Genomic DNA, 6,441 nt, shown 5'->3' on the forward strand with positions numbered 1-6,441 from the left:
GGCTTCAAATTTCGCTTGTACTCAACAACTTTAACATGTTAATTTGTCCTTTTCTTTTTAGTTTTGTTTCTCTGCATGTGCTCTTTTATGTCTACTTTTACATTTACGCGTGTTATACATTCCATCTAACATCTTTTGCTTATAACTTTTACATTAACTCAAATATTCAGTCTCACAGTGTAGCTGATCGTGACAGTTGGTTCTGTCAAAAAGGCATGTTTTCCGCTAAACAAAAAAGCGCCGTCTTTTTCTAAGAACTACTTTTTTCGCTTCAAAAATAATTAATAATTCATAAATCTATTGACCTATTAAATGGTCGATAATACATCACGTGCAGTGACTTTTCATATATCGATAACACGCCTCCTTATTAGTATACGGTGTTTTATCAGCTGATAAAACACACCTCATTAGTATGCGGTGTTTTTATCGCAGCAAGTGTTTTATGGGGTCTAAAACCGGCGCCTCGTGGTTTTAAACCCGGTAAAACACTCCTGCTCGTTTTTTAAACATTACTTTAAACTCCAAACGATGGCAGCCGACACGGACGGTCAAGACTACTGGGTCCCAAAGTTAACAGCAGGGATAGCTATATTCCTCTCATCTTTAAACATTTTTCTTTCCATTACTGCAACCATGGGCAATGCACTGATTCTAGTTGCTCTTCGTAATGTGTCTTCTGTTCATCCACCAACAAAACTGTTGTTGCGATGCCTGGCAGTGACGGATCTGTGCGTCGGTCTAATTTTAGAACCACTTTTTGTCAGCATTATCCTGAGTTCTGTGACAAGGATTAACTTGAATATTTTACTTTCCAGGGTAATGTCCGTTCCAAGTTTTACTCTAAGTGTAGTATCTGTCTGCACACTGATGGCTCTTAGCGTTGAGAGACTTTTCGCCCTGCTGTTGGGGCTAAGGTACAGACAATTTGTAACTTTAAGGCGAGTTTTTGCAGCCATATGCTGTTTCTGGTTGATGGGTATTGCATGTGATTTTATTTATTCATTTTGGAGCCACCTGTTTGCCTACATCACAGGCGCAGTTATTGGGATACTTTCTTTATGCGTCTCAATCTTCTCTTACACAAAGATCTTCCTCACACTGCGACAACGTCAAGCCCAAGTTCAACTTGAAACCGGACATGAGCGAGTGACAGGAGGGATTCCACCCAACATAGCACGATACAAGAAGAGCGTTTCTAGCATAGCGTGGGTGCAGTTGGCATTGGTTGTTTGGTATGCGCCATTTTATGTCTCAGTTATAGTAATACAGTTGACTGGATGGCGTTGTATAACATTGGATTTCGTTGGGGCATGTGCAACCACTCTTTTTTATTCCAACTCGTCCCTTAACCCGATTCTGTATTGCTGGAAAATCAAAGATGTGAGACGAGCAATGAAGGTTACAGTCAGCAGCTTGTTTTGCTTGCAAAGTTAGACTAAAGTTTACTTAGAGCACTTAGCCTGCCACAAATTTGCCTACATATGATAAATCATGTGGCTAAGGGACCGAACAAAAGTTTAACGGACTGCCCAGTATATTTATTATTAATGCCATCTCTTACAACATAGTCTAAGCAACAAGAGAAATTTATTATTCTACCTTGTCGTAGTGACAGGCTTATGAACTCGTTCATCATTCACAATGACAATGAATATGCTACATAGTTATTTAATCGTTTTCCTCTTAAGTGTTTACATTTAGTACAAAAAACATGTTTTAAATTTCATCTCTCCATTTTTTTAAGTTTCATCACCTGTAATTATATCACCATATGTGATTCAGTCGTTTTGCTTGCAATATATATGGCTTAAAATTAACGGTTCGTCGATCTACTATCCATCTATTGTTTTTAGTAATATAAGACTAATATGTAAATTTAATTCAGAACGTTAAATTTGCTTTTAAAAGGGCTAAATTAGTGATATGAGTAGAACCGAACCAACCTGGATTGTAAAACTTTTCTTACTTTACGCGTTTCGTTAGACTTTTACTAACTTTCTCACGGAGTGCTTTACAAGCCGGGTTTATAATTTACAAGGGATAGTTACATGCTTGTATATGTACAAAGAACGTAAATCGTACAACTCGATTACGGATTTATAATTACGTAAATGTAAAAACTGACGTGCTTTTGTTTATGGAAGTATACAGTAATTTGGGGGATCTCTCAAAATTAAAAAGTAATCATTAAAGAGTCATGTGCAAGTGTTTGTGTTTTCTTTGTTTTGTTTTCTCTTTTTATATGTATATCAAAATTGTACACTAGAATAATTTCTCCATATTACCCCGTTATGGAGGGTATGCATGTGGCGTCATGGCCGTCATGTTGGTATACCGTGTATTAGCTTCTAGTCATAAGCATTAGGTGTCCTTTACGTCTCCTTGCCACAGTTACAATCCGTTCTTTTGCGTTGTATAGGCGTAAAATTGTAACATGCAAGTCTGCCGTGTGACAAAATAAATAATAAATAATGGTAAAGAAAAAGACCGTTTACTCGTTAAAACCCAAGCATGGTTTATTTAACATTGGTGATTTAATGTATTTATTTTTCACAAAGTAAACAAATACAGTGATTTTGGGTGTGACCCTTGGAATAAGAGACGAATAGGCATCATTAGGGCATACTGCCTTAATTTTGCATAGTAATTTGACTATTTAGCTATCGACTTTTTTTTTTCGTTCCATTTTTATTTCAATGAAGCACAACACAGGCAATAGAGCTACAGCAGGTGATAATTTGAATATTCATCATTGTCTTTTCCTTAAAATCAATTTACGAAGACAAAATTGAAGAAGTACTGATCACGCAAAGCGCAGCCGATCAACTATACCAAGTCCTATCAACGGAGAACTTTTGGGTTTAAAACTCCAAACGATGGCAGCCGGTATCGACGGTCAAGACTACTGGGTGATAGAGTTAACTGCAAGGAAAGCTATATTACTCTCATCTTTAAACATTTTTCTTTCCATTACTGCAACACTGGGCAATGTACTGATTCTAGTTGCTCTTCGTAATGTGTCTTCTGTTCATCCACCAACAAAACTGTTGTTGCGATGCCTGGCAGTGACGGATCTGTGCGTCGGTCTAATTTGACAACCGCTTTATGTCAGCATGATCCTGAATTCTGTGACAAAGAAAAACATGAATATTCTCAAGTACTTTAAGGCTTGGTTATTTGCCCTTCAAAGACCCCCAGCAAAGATTTTAAGGAACCTCTATTCTCCGTCGAGAAAAGAATTTACACTATAAAGAAAATTCATTCCATGAACAGCCTGACTTTCTTGACCAAATGGAAGTCTTCTTAAGTGTCACGTGACATTCTTTGGTTGATGACGTCACATAACTTGTTTTTGAAAATGGGGAACATTTATACTCCAAAATTTTGAAAACGTTTGCCATTAAAATGTTTAGTATAACTGTGCTAACCTAATTCTGCCTTTCAAGGTGGTACTCGTTATTTATCTTTTAAGATATTTGGACATTTGTTATGTCACGTGACCCATTTTCCTTAATTGACCGTTACTCTTAAGATGTGGACATCATTAAAAGGCGGGATGATAAAGCCCTTAAAAAGGTTCATCGAGTAAGCAACAAGCAAGATTGATATAATGTAGCTTTTTGTTCCCCATTTTTGAGTAAAGATTTTAACCGTTATAAGTCGTTTTCAGGTCACGTGACTAGAACGTGATACAGCAAATTTTGGAAAATTAATAAGGACACCGATAATAAACTGTTCGCCAGGTTTCACAGAGATCGGACAAAAGCTTCCCCTCCAAATAAAAATGTGCATAACAATTATGCTGGTCAAGCCTTAATACACTTGAGTTTTACATTACCTTTTCAACGCAACGTTTGCCTCGAGTTTCACTCTGAGTGCAGTATCCATCTACACAATGACAGCTCTTAGTGTTGACAGACTTGTCGCCCTGCTGTTGGGGCTGAGATACAGACAAGTTGTAACTTTAAGGCTAGTTTTTGCAGCTATATGTGTTATCTGGTTAATGAGCATTTTATTTGGCTTCAGTTACTCGTTTTGGAGACATATTGTTGTCTTCACAACAGGCGCAGTTATTGGAATACTTTCTCTATGCATCTCGTTGTTCTCTTACTCGAAGATCTATCTCACACTGCGACAACGTCAAGCCCAAGTTCACTCTCAAAGCAGGCATGATAGAACAAGAGGAAGCATTTCACTCAACATAGCACGTTACAAGAAAAGCGTTTCTAGTATAGCGTGGGTGCAGTTGGCATTGGTTGTTTGGTTTGTTCCATTTTATATCGCATGTGCTATAATACTGCTTTCTGGATGGCGTGGTCGAACATGGGATTTCGTTGGGGCATGCGTAACCACTCTTATTTATTCCAACTCGTCTCTTAACCCAGTTCTCTATTGCTGGAAGATCAAAGATGTGAGAAGAGTAATGAAGACCACAGTCAGAAGCTTGTTTTGATTACAAAGTTAGTTAGGGCACTTTGCCTGTCACAACTTTCCACACATTTTGATCGACCATGTGGATAAGTGACAGAACAAACGTTTGACACACTGACCTTTATATTGATTTTAATTTAGAAGTCTCCATTTATAAAATAGAACAATAAATTATACCTTTTTTTTTCAACTGACGAATTGCTTACCCTGGTAATTTTAAAGTAAGTTAATGCTACCAGTTTAAATCAATAAGAAAGCAATTCTAGAATCATGTCGTAAAAGCCACAAATTAGACCAATAAGGTATTATAGCTGTTAGCCGCTAAGGCAATCACTTACACTCATAGCCTAAGGAAGAAGAGATATTTAATGTTCCGCCTTGTCGCAATGACGGGCCGATGAACCAATTCATCATGCACGATGTCTTAATTTTATCTGTCAATTCTTTTTTTAATTTTCATTACTTGTCAGTATATTTTAACTCCATACGTAATTCAGTCATTCTGATTGCAATTAACTTTTTTTTTTTTAATATGAACGTCTAATTTTGGGGATGAGGCTTATTATTACATTATTTTAGGGAAATTTGAGCTTGAAAAGTTCTTAAGATGTCCTTAACACGTAGACGTGAGCAAGACACCTATTATTTGGATCAATTGGACAATATGGACTGAATTTTTTGACATGTATTATTTTATCAGTATTTATACTGCGTATTTTAAAAACCTTTGGTCGTAATAAAAATGTTCTTCACTGACTCTCAGCCTGGGTAATGTTCTTAGTATGTTCTTAAAGTTTAGTTAATCATCCTAATCGTTGTTATAAAAAAAGGTTCTTATGTAAAAGAGAGTGTATATGGTTTTCAATTAACGATTTATCGATCTCTCTATTGTTTATTAGTCATATCTGACTAATGTATAAATTTAATTCAGAACGTTATTTTTTTTTTTTAAAAAAAGGCTAAACTAGTGAGCAGCACCGAACGAACTTAAATTGTTAAAATTTTTATCGTTCTACGCGTTTCGTAAGACTATCTGAGTGTTTTAGAAGTGATAGTTACATGTTTTTATGTGTACACAGAACATAAATCGTACAATACGTTTACGGATTTACGTAAAGGAACAACTCATGACGCATTTATTTTGGGGATTTACTAAAATTAAAATTAAGAGTAAATGTCAGTAAAAATCGAGGAAAATTCAAAAAACGTGGCCACGGTCAAAAAATCGATTTCGCTCATACTTTGTCAGTTTGAAGGCCTAGGTAAGTAACTGAAGGATATGGGGTTAGTTTTTTGAAATATTCCATTTAACGGCAGAAAACCACGAAAGACGGTCACCCTACCGGAAGCTCGGATTTCACCTAGCGGAAACTCGAAATTTTATACTTTTCAGCTTCTCGCTACACAGACGTTTACATAGCTGTGAATCTTTCTTAAGTATAATTGAATACATTGATTCTTCCTTAGTCAAACCATGGCAATAATTTTTATCTATACTCATTTGTCGGCGAACTGAGACCCGATTAAGAAGACACACTTTTCTCATTTACGCGAAGGTGTAAAATAATCCAAACTCAGCGGCGAAAAAAGCTGACCGGTAGTTCTTCAAATCCTCTGATATTATAACCAAAGATAGTTCAGTCATTGATTTTTAGGTCTACGTTTTTAAATCTTTAGGATCTAGTAGCACTTTTGCATGAACGCCGATCAAAATTCGATAAAATTCCAATTGAGCGCCTTTGAAATCTACAACTCTACATAACAAAGCACTATTGAATAAATTAACTCCTCGGCCAAAGTTTGTACATAAACATGAGGGTTTTACGTTTTTAGCGGTTTGTTTATTGATGTTAAATATTGTCTACACAGGTAAAACAAACTATGAAACACCGAAACTACCACGACCTGAAATTAAGTCTCACAGGCTCGCTCCCTAATCTGTGTCACGCCCGAGCGACTTAGCTACAATTAGTACAGTAACAAACAGATATTTACATCTGTTGATTT

The 6,441-nt window shown here is 36.3% G+C and overlaps 1 pseudogene; it reads left to right on the top strand.

Annotated features, from left to right (window-relative positions):
• Window positions 1-2,651: 2,651 nt before the first annotated feature.
• Window positions 2,652-5,471, top strand: LOC146487129 (adenosine receptor A3-like; annotated as a pseudogene).
• The last annotated feature ends 970 nt before the right edge of the window (window positions 5,472-6,441 follow it).

Source organism: Pavona decussata, unplaced genomic scaffold, assembly GCF_977016875.1.
Source record: "Pavona decussata unplaced genomic scaffold, jaPavDecu1.1 SCAFFOLD_16, whole genome shotgun sequence".
Lineage (NCBI taxonomy): Eukaryota > Metazoa > Cnidaria > Anthozoa > Scleractinia > Agariciidae > Pavona > Pavona decussata.